Source organism: Nylanderia fulva, unplaced genomic scaffold (assembly GCF_048542155.1).
Source record: "Nylanderia fulva isolate GAGA-0341 unplaced genomic scaffold, ASM4854215v1 Scaffold42, whole genome shotgun sequence".
NCBI classification, from domain to species: Eukaryota; Metazoa; Arthropoda; class Insecta; order Hymenoptera; family Formicidae; genus Nylanderia; species Nylanderia fulva.
In genome coordinates this window covers 939,380-955,027 of record NW_028190499.1, presented here as the reverse complement: position 1 = coordinate 955,027, position 15,648 = coordinate 939,380, and the positions used below count along the sequence as shown (strand labels likewise).

The following is a 15,648-nucleotide window of genomic DNA, read 5'->3' as shown; positions in this document are numbered from 1 at the left end:
AGTCGATACACAAACTGGATCCTCACGTCTCTCGAAAGCGATATGTTATCATTGTATGCTTCATTCGCATCCTTTCTCTTGAAAATCTCTTGGAGGAACGATAATGTAACCTACTGGAACCACATTTCCGATAATCACTTTAGAAGGCTAGAACTTTTACTTACGAAAAGGACAAACGATGTCACGTACTCCTCTCTTATTTCTCCACGGACGTGTGCTTGGAATAAAATTCGCTTCGAGTCTTCCGACTGCTCCAACTTGCACCGATATCTATTTCAGCTTCGTGATAAGTTTGACGACGGAGAGAATTTTTCCTTACATTTTACAGCAAAATTCACTATAAATTTTATTGTGTTCGGTAATAAGCCGAAAATTTATATTAATCCGAGAAACTCATAAAATTCTTCCAATACCGTTGATTTTTAGAATAAATTTTAAGAGAAAAAATTCTCTCTGTGCCGAAGGGTATAAAAACTATTTGTCAGCGTGCGAGCTCTCGTCGAGGGGGCGTCCTTTGGACTACGTGTAACGCATATTAAAATTAACTCCGCATATACATGATCCCTCGTGGCGTGCTTGTCCCATTCAGAGAGACGACTTTGTGCACGCGAGAAGGTTCTCAGACGCGAATGTGACCACGTGTGTGCCGATAAAATTGTGTCCGGCGACGCGAAGCATCACCGATGAATCAAGAGAGATTCTTCGGACACTTGTGATCCTTCAAGTTTGTGGGAGGAGGTAAGTTCGGGATATTAACGACGGAATTATTGGCAAACATTCTCCGACGCGTCGTCTCTTCACTCGAACGAGGATGAAAGAAGCGAGAAATATCAAGAATTTCATGATTTAACGTTTAATTCATTTATCATATAGATATAGGAAAATTATATATTCGAAAAAATATATAATTTGACTATTATATTGACTATAATATGACTATTACATATTGACTATTATTTGTTTTATAAATATTGTTATATAAATTATGTCACTGAAATTTGAAATCGAGAATGTCAATTTTTGATATTTCTCTTTATTTCGCTTTGAAATAACACGGCATATTTATCTGATTTCCAAAATTATTACAAATCGTGTAAAGAAAATCTCTTTGTCAATGAAACTGTTACGTTATCATATATTTTATTTTTAAATATAAAATTATAATATTTTAAATATTGTTAGATATACAAATTATTCACTGTGTGAAATTGAGAATGTCATTTTTATTTCACATTAATTTACTTTCAAATAATGCATCATATTTATCTGACAACGAGTTTAAAAATTATATTACAAATATCGATTAAATATATATTTTTTAATATATATATAATAAATATTTATTCCTAATATTATATATTTTTTTTAATAATTTATACAAATTAGATTAATTGAAAAATCAAGCATAACCAAAATATTATCGCAATTAATACTTTAATGTTATGAGACATTTTTGAAAGACTTAACATTTTTTTACCTACATAATTATTTACGATCATCGATTTATCGCTAGTTTTAGCGCCTCGGAAAGGGCTTTTATGGCGTAACTGGAATTTGGATAATTATGCTCTAGTGTCTCTCTAACGGGAGAATGTCGAGTGAAGAGATGACTCGTGCGCGCGCGCGCGCGTTAATTATAATGACACTAGCGACACAGTTAATTGTTAATGGTTCTATCCACGGGACCCATGATCCACTTACCCGGTTAAAACTCGCTCTCTCGCATTATCGTCCTGACGAGCCCGGCCAATTACGTGCAAGTCGTTAACCGCGTCAGGCCGCGCTTTCGCGTTAGCATGTATGTGTAATCGCGAATCCGGAAATTGCATCTCGCAGGTACTACATGCCAACGACGAGCACGACGATTACGATGATGATAAATGAAATAAAAAAAAAGGGTCTTCTTCTCTCTGTATGTATATAATAATTTCACGCGAGCACGCGAAATATTGCCGTGTCAATCACTCGTTGCTTCCACGTGGCTGTAATCCATGTTTTCGCTCCAAGTTTATGATTGATTATGCTCCCAATTAACGCAGATAACGAGCCACGGAATGAAATGTATATACCGAGGATGTGCGTTTGCACATTCCGTGGAATTTAGCTCGTGATCGGTAGATAAAAAGCGGATCGAGAAAATGTTAGGATAATTCTCGGGAAATTCATGTTTTACATAAAATTAGATAAAATATACAGATCTCTCTATTTATCGTCAGTTCCACTTTTGGTTACCGATGATAAATTTTTATGCATTTTTCAGGAATCATAATTTCACGTAAAAAATTATGCACTATATACGCGGTAGAATGCATAGAATGCGTAGTGTTTTGCGAAGCTCTTCTCGTTCCGTCTATTTTAACAGAAAAATGGAAGCTACGTGCGCAATGCGCACATTTAAGAGATACCATCTTCGTTTTACTTGTCGCGTTTCCTGGTAAGTGTAGATTTTATTTATGATTACCGTCTGCCATACGCCGATAAAAGGATGATAATAAAGCACACCAACGACAAAGAGAACTTTACAGTATAAAAATACGCGAGTTACAGCTGACAACATACAATTAGACTTTATAATAATTTTGTGTCAATTTTTCTCGAACAGTAGGCATTTTTCATACTATTTTAATGAATTTTTTATGTCATTTAAAATATGAAAATATTCTAAAATATAAATCATTGTTATTTGCTAAGAAAATATTTTTTGAATTAAAGATGATAAAATAAATATTATTAGGTGTATTGAAAAAAAGATGAATTAAAATAAAGTTGCATAAGTTTTTCAAAGATTAAAATTGCTTTAGAACAAGCATTGTATTTATTTATTATTTAAGCTTTTGCTTCATGTTACTAGCCACCTTGGGAGTTTTATTTTTGCGGGATTTCAGAAACTATGTGTGTATTTTAGTTGCAATGAATTTACATGACGAAGTAATACCACCGCGTGAAAATAGGGAGAAAGAACACGAGGGAGCCCTTAAAACGCTGCTGTTTCGCGAAAGTACTTGGTTTAAGTAGCTTATGAGTGGTGCGTTCTTCTACCAACTAAAGAATTATAAATTCCCATATATATTTCATATACATATATGTATATCTATATACACATAATTCTCGATAATTTAACGCTATAACTTCGAAACTTTATTTTTTTTCTGTTATTAAGAGGATTCTAAGCGAATCTAAGTTTCATTCCTGTTTTATCGACACTTAGAATATAATTCTTAGAATTCATAATTCTGTAACCAAGATATATGAGATTATACAGATTGATAAGTCTTTTTCCTGTACAAATTAAAGTATTAATATTAACAAAGCGCGAAGCGTTCTATAATTTTGGGTCAAAAACAATAACCAATAAATAGATTTATAGCTGAATCTAACGTCACATTTTGTTGATAAAACAGGAATGAAAAACTTAGGGTTAGCTGAGAATTCCCTTGAAAACGAAGGTGTAAAAAATACAACTGTGATATTATATCTCTTACAATATTTTTTTTTTACAATTACAAATATGGATTTTAACAGAAAATTCTTTTGTTTTTATTTTTACTGTTTTTTGTTTACTCGGAAAAGTTTTATTCTGCGCACGCGAAATTTATTTGTAAAATTTGGGGTGATCGTAGACGAAACTTTACTGTCGCTTAATCGAGTAATTGACAATTAGTAGACTCATTGAAATTGAGTTGGAATCGAATCTAGTTCCACACAGCGGAACAAATGGTCCAATAAGCGAATGAGAATGTCGTTCTCGGGGGCAACATATTGTAACTTTGTAACAATGCGCTTTGTTCACTTAGGACGGATTATTTGCCATTTATACGCTATGTGCAGTAATCTATTGTTCACAAATTTGTATAAGCCAAATTCGTAGAATTATTAAGCAGACTTTAACAAAAATTTCTTTTAAAACTTTGAAAATCCGGAAATACGAACAATTATGCACAAACAAAAAATCGAAGTTTCGAAAATTTTAATAAATATACGATATATTATATTAAAATATTATATTATTATTATATAATATGTTAAATATATAATATATATATTATATAAATATATTATATATAAATATAATATATTATAGATACTATGTATATATATATATATATAATAAATATTGTATTATATTATTATATAATATGTTAAATATATAATATATTAAATATAATATCATTATATATTATATAAATCTATTATATATAAAATATAATATATTATAGATACTATGTATATATATATATATATATATATATATATATATATATAATGTAATATAATATTAAAATAATATGAAAATAAAAATAATTGTTATTTGATATTTATCAATATAATTAATATGAAACATTAAGAATGTGAGCGATATATTTTTTGGTTTAATTCTCTATAATTGAAAGTAATCGAGCAAGTATCAATTTTTACACTTGGCATCATGTTGAATTATTTACAATTTTCCAGGGGTTTTTCTCGCGTTCGCGTAAAACATTCTTCTCGCGTATCGCGTTACAGTTATACATGTCCTCCGTACGCTTCTTCGTGCTCTCGCATCCGCTATTTCCCGCTGTATTTTTCTTTCACCGTAAGAGTGTGTCGACAGTTATAAACTCTTTTAGCTGGAATATCCACTAGAAGAAACTTCGTAGTTTTTCTTCGTCGTGATATGTCCGAGCGTTTCTTTACGTTTGCACGCATTTACACAAAGTTTATTTCGCACGAAAATCGTCTTTATTTAACGAATAGTTGTGGTCATACGAATGTATGTATGTGTGTGAATATCCTTTTTTTTTTAAATTTTTTCACGGAAAAAAGACAGGAGAGATACAACACGAATGATCGATCGATCGCGGTTCCGCACTATTCTCGTCCGGGACGAAGTACTTTTAATATAAAAGATAAAGCGCTGTTATAAAAAAAAGAGAGAGAGAGAGAGATTGTTACATGCAACGTCCGACAAAGGGGCATCGTATAGGTCCTTTGACGTCTGCATTTTTTTCGCGTCTCTTTTATATATGCATAGAATGTAGTCGGGCGAATTATCTTACACGGGAATTTTTTGAAGAACTAAACTGTGTAGTTTATTTCAAGCCACAACAAATCTCTGATATATTAATATAGAGGAATTTATTTTTATTATTGTATATGACGGTACACACACTTGATAATAACGAAGCAAAATAATGGTAATAGTTTTTTAAAATATTTTTATATTTTTTAACTTTTCGCACTACAATGATGAAGAGAATATTATGGAGCACGATAATTATTCGAAGAAAAAATATCTTTTTCCTGTTTAATTATGTGTGAAATTATAAGATAAAGAGACGTTCCTGGAAGTTTAGAATTATATTGTGACGGATGTGTGAAACTATATACATCCACTTTTCTAAACTTCTTTGTACAAAATGAAATATACTATTTTTAAGATTATTGCGCGATTAACTAAAAAATAGTAAATTTCTAAAAATAACTGAACGATTCTGTTTTTTATTCTTTACTAATTATTTTTATTTAATACGTTTTTTTATATTAACTGTTGAAATCTTTGTTATATTTTATTTGCATTAATCAATATCTAAATCGAAATGTATAAATAAATAAAAGCTGATCGAGGACTGATTTTTCTTCCCATAAAGGGAGAGGTATATTTAATTTTTTGAGACCGAGAAGAAAAGGGGAGAAAATTATTTTAAATATTCTGCTAGCGCATAAAATATGGAAAATTATGGCGCAACATTTTTTTACACGTCGAGTTAAGAATTTCATATGAAGTGAGAAGCATGAAATGAAGCAGCAGGATACGACGAAATATCGCGCGACACAGGAAGCACCGTGCGGGCAGGTAGCCGCATCGCAACTTCCGGTGTGGATAACATCTAAAATAAAAGTGCTTCTTCCGTTTGTGTCACCGACAGAGATACCGTTTTTACGGTACATTAGAAATCAGATTTTTACATAAATCTTTCTTTACCGAATAAAGTACACTGAGAAAAATTTAGTTCTTATAAGTATTTAGTTCAATACGTTTAAATAAATCATTTATTTGAAACTAATAATATATCTATTTAATATTAAAAATATTGATTTGATATAAGAAAATTCTTTTTAAAACAAATAAATATTTATTTGTTTCAAATAAGTTTTATTTGAACGTATTGAAATATAATAAATATTTGTTAACTTAACACATTTTTTTCCGTGTACATTTTTACTTTTCTATTATTAGAAAGTTATACAAAAACCTTTGATGTTTAAAAGTTGTAACGCGCGAGAGTAAAATAAATTAATAGGAAGTCTATTAATAATCTTCTGTATTTATGCTTTCTCTGAGAAAGCTTTGTTTCTCTCTTCATTCCTAGTTATCGAATATATGTCATATTATCAACCCTCACGCTGCCAATTGGAGTAGAAATGTGTCGTCAACGAAGGGACTATTTTTGCAGGGAGAAAGGGAGAAGAACTTCACCTTGTGTGTGTGTGGTTTTATTTAATGCGCGATTTTATTAATAGAACATGCAAATATAGCTCTTACAAGATGCGCAGCAAGGTTGATTTAACAAAATTAAAACCGTTTATCTAATCATTTTATTAAATGTTGCGTTATACATTTTATTGTGCTAAAATTAAATAATTAAATAATTAAAATCGCTTAATTAAAAGAAATGGAACATACGATTTTTTATCTGTTACACTGAAAAAAAACTTTGTTAACTTGACTAAACTTTTCAACTATATTACTATTTTATTATTTGAATATATATTAGTTGAATATGTATATTATATTAAGTCATATATATTATATTAAGTCAAATAAATAAGTTTTATTAGATTTAATATGTTATATTTAATTTAAATTTAATTTATATTTAATTTAAATATTTTTATACGTTTAATTAACAAAATAATATTTAGTTAAATTAACAAATTTTTTTCAGTGCACATATGATAATATTGAGCTGCCGAAAAATAATTTTATCCGCAAAATACAGAAATTAAAATTATTTATTTATTTTTATAAAAACTTATATATACGTTTGCAGTTAAAGGAGAGTAACTATTTTTATCATTTTACAATTTTTTTACGCTTGTATTTATTATTTAATGTCACGATCTTTTACAGACAATATTCTTTTCTTAAAAAAATTCTCGCAGTCTTAAAATCTTTCGCTCGACAAAGATGGCTCAATTCGATCGTTAACTCTCGGGGATCCGTCTTCTTTGTTCCTCGATTTTCCGCTCCTTTTGCCTTGGCAGATAGTGCCGGACAAATGGAAATGAATGGAAATGAATGCGCCAGAGAAAGAGGTGGAAGAGGAGGAAGAGCTTTGTACACGTCGCACGTAAATGCGCGGGGGTTGAAGTTCTCTGGGTCTGCGGGCGTTCTTGGGGCGTGCATAAGAGACTATAAGTCTGTCTCCATCTCGTGCCGGCGCTGTCCTTTTGCATTCGATGACGTAAAAGCACCGTCGTAGGTACCCGACACCATTTCTCCTCCGACTTGTCAGACATATAGCACGCAGCATATATTTACCGTGCATCTCGAGGAAACTAGGGTCGACCGGATTTTATTCGTTGAATCTGTCGCGTTACAGTTTTTTTATTTTTTTATTTATTTATTTCTTTTAATGATGAACTTTTTCCGAGAAGGCTCGTTTATATTACCCGCTTGAAACTTTCTCGTAATGATAGAATTAAGCGCGAAAAAGTAGTATCGACACGCTAGCTGACATGTTTATCCTTGCTGCAAAAATTAAATCGGCAATTAATTAGAAACGCGCCGCGATGCGAGTCGCGCGAATCGTAAAGTAAATAGAAGTGTATTGAGGTCGAGGGAGAGAGCTTTCTTTTTTTTGTTACGAATTCAGATCTGCGTCTTTAATTTTATCAGTTTCCATCGCGCAAAAGACTAAGCGATTTTAATTAAGCAGCTTTAATTTAGCGAGAAGATTAATCGGCGCATCTAGAAAAAAATAAGTAATTATAGGAAATTTGTAATTCAATCTCGCAAAAAGTAAGTGCAGCCTTTTACGATTGTTACAGTTGGATAAAAGAGTAAATGACGTCAACATCGTTTTAAATTGCTTTAACGTGATGAGATAATTAGAAGATTAAGTTATCGCGCTTATAATCATGAATTTTTATGAGTTTTCCTTGGCCGATCTGCGTTTTAACATAATAGATTTTTTGTTTACGGTGGCCCTGATTGATTCGACTTACATTTAATAGTATTTTTGATTCTTTAAAGTTTTTGACTTTTAAATGTTTGACGCACGATACGTGAAATTATTGAGATATTTTTTAAAAATTAAGGGAACAAACTGTTCATTTTCTGATAAGATTATTTAATTAAATTAATTATATATTTTCTACGTAATATAATTATATTATCTTTATATAATACATATTTGAATTTGTAATATCAAATATTGATAATGTATTATCAATTAATCAAGAGATTGTTTATTCGATTTATAAATATCTCATAATAGATTGCTATCTTTAAATAGGAAACATTATTAAAACTTTGAAAATTTTAATTATTACATATATAATCATTTGTTTGTAGAAATCTTTGCCTTGCTAAGACTTTATATTTTTATTTTACGTGTTTAATTATCGGGAACTCGACCAAGTGTGTCAAATGATAAACGACTACAAATGTCTTAGAAAGTTTATAGAAAATGATGAAGCGTTGTTTTCAAACGGAAGATCAGTAAATACAGGAGGAAAGGCAGCGGAAGTTCGTTACGAACTTACTTACAGACGTACAATGTTGTTTATCATCTACACTGTGACGCGAGATTAACTTCCGCAATAACAACCAGAAGTTTTCAGGAAGTTGGAGTGTTTAGTCCCGGGACAAGCGCCCACACGGGATGCTCTTTCACATTTAATCTCAAGCTATAAACTTCGCGCAAGTATATAAAGGTGATAATTATTTGGAATATAGCAATGTTATTCTTTAAATACGAAAGTTATTATTAAAATTATATTAACATAATATTTCACCTATATTATCTTCAATAATTATATAATATATATCATATAATTATATTATATAATTTAATATTGATATTTTAATATATCACAACTTTTTATAATATTATAATATTAATATAATATAATATTATAATATTATATTATATAATATTAATGTTACTTGATATATGTTATATTATTATATAATATCATATAATTTAATAGTTCGTCATATTAGCATTTAAAAAATTGAAAAAAAAAGAAAAAAAGAAATGCATTTTATTTATATTATATAATTTAGTATTAATATTTTATATCATAACATTTTATAATATTATAATATATTATATAATATTAATATTACTTGATATATATTATATAATATAATATCATATAATTTAATAGCACGTTATATTAACATTTAAAAAAATGAAAAAATAAATAAATTTTATTTATTAATATTTTCTCTACTCTTGGCGGAATCATTTTTTTCTGCGCTGTAAAATGGGTCATAAATAAAATGTAACTTGTTTTATTGATTATTTGCAATACAAATTCGCTGCTTACCAGCTTACTTGCATTTCACGATGTAAAATTATCGAATCTCGCTTTCTCTGCAGCCTTCCTTTGTTCAACCACGATGTATAATACGCTGCGTGCTATACGTGATCGGGTCCGTACGACTGAGATTTTATGTACGACAATGAGCTAGGCTAGGCCATTGAACTTTTGCCTGCTACTATCTTTTCGATTCACGACCCCTATAATCTCTGAAACATCAAAACGTGCCTTGTATTTTGTCTCTGATGAATGAAAGCAAGATAGAGCATTACAATAGAGAATACTATATATATATACAGTTATAAAGATACAATAGCTTATATGATTCAACATATAATCAAAGATATATTTGATAATGTCAATGCTTGTTTTCAATAATTGATTTCATATATACAGAATAATTTTTTTTTATTGTAAGTAGTGATCTTTTTACATATATCTTGATATATTTATGTGCATTTATGGTTTATTATTTAATTAAATTCAACTTGTACAGACGGAATTAAAAAAATATATAATTAATGAGAATATAAAAAATTGATATATGAATAATATTTGTATCTTTATAAAAAAGTATATAAAAATAAACAGCAAGAAAATGTTTATGTTTAAACTTTTTACATAAATATTAAAAGTTTCTGCGAGAGAGATCATGTTGAAATTCAAGCCAGCTTATTACTAAAGAGACTGCCTTTTTAGCTTAATAAAGGAGAGTAGCGAGTACAGCAATAAATCCAATTGCGCGAACGTAAAAGGCGGCAAGTGCAGGCGGTTCATTAACCAAATATGTACAACGAATAAATAAGTTTCATGAGCGAAAACGTTGCCGATGCCATCGAACTTTGTTACACATATTTTTTTTAATTCTGACATGAGCGCACGATTTTGTCGACACTTAACTTTTTCCGGCTGTATCGACTATAAACGTCTTTCGCACGCTTATTATGAAACTGTAGCGACTTTTATGCAATTGGACTCCAATTACTAATATCTGATAAGAAAAAAGAATTTTTTCCCAAATATGGCAGTTTTAATCTTTCATTATTTTTTAGGAAATTAGGTTAAGTCAAAATCGCGATTATTGTTCTATATTGGCGCCTAGAAAAAGCACACTGAAAAAAATGACTAAATTGATACATATTTAGTTCAATATTGCCAAGTAAATCATTTATTTGAAACAAATAAATATTTATTTGTTTTGATCATATCAAATAAATATAATTTTATATCAAATGGATATTAATATTTTTATATAAATATTTCTCAAATCAAATAAACATTATTTATATCAAATAAATATTATCAGTTTCAAATAAATAATTTATTTTGCAGTATTGAAATAAATACTTGTAAGAATTAACTAAATTTTTTTCAGTGCACCTTTTATTTTTATAGCGTAATATAACTTTGCTTTGCACAAATTTCACGAGTGGAAACGAAATTTCTAAAAGCGTCTCTTCTTGCGCACGATTTATGGCATAAACTTTTCTCTTTGCCGAAGAAAATATCTTATAAATGTGTGTGTGTGTGTGTGCTTGCCTCGCATGTCACCACTATATAAGCTCGTAAATCCGCGAAACGGCTATGCTCGAGGAGAAACATAAATCGCGATCGTAATTTTTCAAAGGCGGAAAAAGGCCTCTTGGCCCTTATTCGGGTCAACGATAAGTTCGGTTGCAGGCCCCACAGAGTAAATCACGTTCGCGGTCGAGTTTTCACCGGAAGTATTATATATATCTCTATCAGCATTCGGGGAGAGATTACGTAAAAGAATTCGTTTTGCGGCACGCCATGTCAAAATGATCCGATCACCGTTAGTTATGTCACGGCGAGAAGGAATGTATCGGTGAAACGTTCCTTTCGCGAGAGCGCACGTGCGAGAAAACGGAAGATAGTCCGTGCGCGAATACATTTCTTCCAGATGTAGCGGAGATGTAGTAAATTTCAGATTCCTCAGCATTTATGTATAGGCAAAATTATCCTTGAATTTTTTGCGATTTTTTTATTCGCCTTCATGGTCTTCAAATATTGTCGATTTTAGTTTTTTATTTATTTTTTATTTTTGGTGGTAGTTTTTGGAGTGGCATGCAAAAAAAAGAGAGTTATATAATATGATTATGGAGTTTCTGCTATATAATTTATTTCTGTTAATCGATAGATTATTACTTATCTTTTTTGCATAGTAATTTAAATGATTTATTATATCAATTTGTAAAGTAATGATATATTATTTATTAATTTACTATGTGAAAAATAAGTTAACCTATCGAGTAACAGAAATAAATTATACAACAGAAACCCCATAATTATGTTATATAACTTTTTTTAAATTTGCATGACATTTCAAAAACTGTCATAAAAATAACAAATAAATAAATAAAAAATTGACCATATATTGTACATAATTTATTTCTGTTACTATTCATAGATTAATTTATCTTTTGCAGAACACAAATCAATAAATGATTTATTATATCAATTGGTGAAATATTGTATTGATATAATAAATTCTTTACGTATTGATATTATGAATTATTTATTGTTTTGCAAAAATATAAGTTAATCTATTAAATAAGAGAAATAAATTATGCATTACTATTATCAAATATTATACATCTTTATCTTGAATTGCATTTACATAAATATCTTGCGATATATCTTCAATCTAGTGATAGAATATGAAAAGTTATGCATTTGCATAGTTCTCCATGAAAACGAATGATGGCTGCCTGTATGAAGTTAGCCCCCCATTTTTCGAATTTTAAAATTTTAAAGGTTGTTCCAGGTTGTTCTAGACTTGTTCTAAATTGTTCCAAAAGATCAAATTTAAAAAATAAAAATTTTCGCGAAAAATGGAAAAAAACGATTTTTTGACCTGGCCCCCCATTTTTCGAAAATCGAACTTTTAAAGGTTGTTCCAGATTGTTCTAGTTGTTCTAAACATTGTTCCAAAGTGATAATTCCCTAAACAAAATATTTCACGAGATATAATAAAAAAATAGTTTCGTGCGCTAAAACAGTATTTTTACGTTTTCGGCTATAGTTATTATCTCTTAAACACCAAACTGTATATTTTAGCTAAAAACGAACAGAACAACCTGGAACAACTCTCAATTTTGCTAGAACATAATTTTAAAGAGTACTTTACTCTTGGAAATAAACATATTTTTGTTGTTTTTTCGTGTTTTTCGACCGATAACGACGTGACAGCGATCCCAAACTATAGAACAATTACGTACTGGCATAGAACAACTTTGAACAACTCTCAGTTTTGCTAGAACATTATTTTAAAGGGTACTTTACTCTTGGAAATAAACACATTTTTTTTGTTTTTTCATCTTTTTTGCCCGCTAAAGTCGCGATAGCGGTCCCAAACTATAGAACAATTACGTACTGGCATAGAACAACTTGGAACAACTCTCAGTTTTGCTGGAACATTATTTTAAAGAGTACTTTACTCTTGGAAATAAACACATTTTTTTTGTTTTTTCATCTTTTTTGCTCGCTAAAGTCGCGATAGCGGTCCCAAACTATAGAACAATTACGTACTGGCATAGAACAACTTGGAACAACTCTCAATTTTGCTAGAACATAATTTTAAAGAGTACTTTACTCTTGGAAATAAACACATTTTTCTTGTTTTTTTGTGTTTTTCGACCGATAACGACGTGACAGCGATCCCAAACTATAGAACAATTACGTACTGGCATAGAACAACTTGGAACAACTCTCAGTTTTGCTAGAACATTATTTTAAAGGGTACTTTACTCTTGGAAATAAACACATTTTTCTTGTTTTTTTGTGTTTTTCGACCGATAACGACGTGACAGCGATCGTAAACTATAGAACAGTTACGTACTGGCATAGAACAACTTGGAACAACTCTCAATTTTACTAGAACATAATTTTAAAGAGTACTTTACTCTTGGAAATAAACACATTTTTCTTGTTTTTTTGTGTTTTTCGACCGATAACGACGTGACAGCGATCCCAAACTATAGAACAATTACGTACTGGCATAGAACAACTTGGAACAACTCTCAGTTTTGCCAGAACATTATTTTAAAGGGTACTTTACTCTTGGAAATAAACACATTTTTCTTGTTTTTTTGTGTTTTTCGACCGATAACGACGTGACAGCGATCGTAAACTATAGAACAGTTACGTACTGGCATAGAACAACTTGGAACAACTCTCAATTTTACTAGAACATGTTTATTTCCAAGAGTAAAGTACTCTTTAAAATAATGTTCCAGCAAAACTGAGAGTTGTTCCAAGTTGTTCTATGCCAGTACGTAATTGTTCTATAGTTTGGGACCGCTGTCGCGACGTTATCGGTCGAAAAACACAAAAAAACAAGAAAAATGTGTTTATTTCCAAGAGTAAAGTACTCTTTAAAATTATGTTCTAGCAAAACTGAGAGTTGTTCCAAGTTGTTCTATGCCAGTACGTAATTGTTCTATAGTTTGGGACCGCTATCGCGACTTTAGCGAGCAAAAAAGATGAAAAAACAAAAAAAATGTGTTTATTTCTAAGAGTAAAGTACCCTTTAAAATAATGTTCTAGCAAAACTGAGAGTTGTTCCAAGTTGTTCTATGCCAGTACGTAATTGTTCTATAGTTTGGGACCGCTGTCGCGACGTTATCGGTCGAAAAACACAAAAAAACAAGAAAAATGTGTTTATTTCCAAGAGTAAAGTACCCTTTAAAATTATGTTCTAGCAAAACTGAGAGTTGTTCCAAGTTGTTCTACGCCAGTACGTAATTGTTCTATAGTTTGGGATCGCTGTCACGTCGTTATCGGTCGAAAAACACAAAAAAACAAGAAAAATGTGTTTATTTCCAAGAGTAAAGTACTCTTTAAAATTATGTTCTAGCAAAATTGAGAGTTGTTCCAAGTTGTTCTATGCCAGTACGTAATTGTTCTATAGTTTGGGACCGCTATCGCGACTTTAGCGAGCAAAAAAGATGAAAAAACAAAAAAAATGTGTTTATTTCCAAGAGTAAAGTACTCTTTAAAATAATGTTCCAGCAAAACTGAGAGTTGTTCCAAGTTGTTCTATGCCAGTACGTAATTGTTCTATAGTTTGGGACCGCTATCGCGACTTTAGCGGGCAAAAAAGATGAAAAAACAAAAAAAATGTGTTTATTTCCAAGAGTAAAGTACCCTTTAAAATAATGTTCTAGCAAAACTGAGAGTTGTTCAAAGTTGTTCTATGCCAGTACGTAATTGTTCTATAGTTTGGGATCGCTGTCACGTCGTTATCGGTCGAAAAACACGAAAAAACAACAAAAATATGTTTATTTCCAAGAGTAAAGTACTCTTTAAAATTATGTTCTAGCAAAATTGAGAGTTGTTCCAGGTTGTTCTGTTCGTTTTTAGCTAAAATATACAGTTTGGTGTTTAAGAGATAATAACTATAGCCGAAAACGTAAAAATACTGTTTTAGCGCACGAAACTATTTTTTTATTATATCTCGTGAAATATTTTGTTTAGGGAATTATCACTTTGGAACAATGTTTAGAACAACTAGAACAATCTGGAACAACCTTTAAAAGTTCGATTTTCGAAAAATGGGGGGCCAGGTCAAAAAATCGTTTTTTTCCATTTTTCGCGAAAATTTTTATTTTTTAAATTTGATCTTTTGGAACAATTTAGAACAAGTCTAGAACAACCTGGAACAACCTTTAAAATTTTAAAATTCGAAAAATGGGGGGCTAACTTCATACAGGCATGATGGCTCGAGTTTTATTGCCTTGTCTGCGCCAGCAATCTGCGACAATTCCCTCATATAACGAAGTTTTACCGACGTAGTAACGCCAGTTGAATCCACGCAGACATTGTTCAATCGCGAAGTGCATTTCGAGAAACTGTTCCGGTCATAAATGTGCATGCTTTTGAGGGTAACATTTTCCATAACGTGGGCTTTATCGAAAGAGTCCCAGAAAAATCGTTGAAATTCTTCCGTCTCTTCCTACGTATCTATAGGTACGGTTGAAGAAGAGAGAGATCTCGATGATACACGGAGAGAATTTTCTTTTAAAACTTACTCTGAAAATCATGGTAATCGTGGAACAATATGGTATTCGAAGAATTTTATAAGAGTTTCTCTGATTA

The 15,648-nt window shown here is 30.6% G+C and overlaps 2 protein-coding genes across 6 annotated transcripts in view; both read left to right on the top strand.

The window, feature by feature from the left end:
* Positions 1 to 15,648, top strand: part of raskol (Ras GTPase-activating protein raskol) — a 449,557-nt gene that overhangs the window by 301,966 nt on the left and 131,943 nt on the right. The gene's annotated exons all lie outside the window — the stretch shown is intronic.
* The window catches only part of LOC114936081 (Ras GTPase-activating protein raskol), a 60,714-nt gene that overhangs the window by 36,158 nt on the left and 8,908 nt on the right, over positions 1 to 15,648 (top strand). Inside the window, exon 4 of one of the 3 annotated variants that reach the window (XR_014925523.1) lies at positions 590 to 738. The exons of 1 other annotated variant lie outside the window; for it this stretch is intronic. The gene's annotated coding sequence lies outside the window, so the exon portion shown is untranslated. Of the gene's footprint in view, positions 1 to 589; positions 739 to 15,648 lie in introns of those variants that run through there. One more of the 3 variants, XR_014925524.1, reaches the window with a different exon arrangement.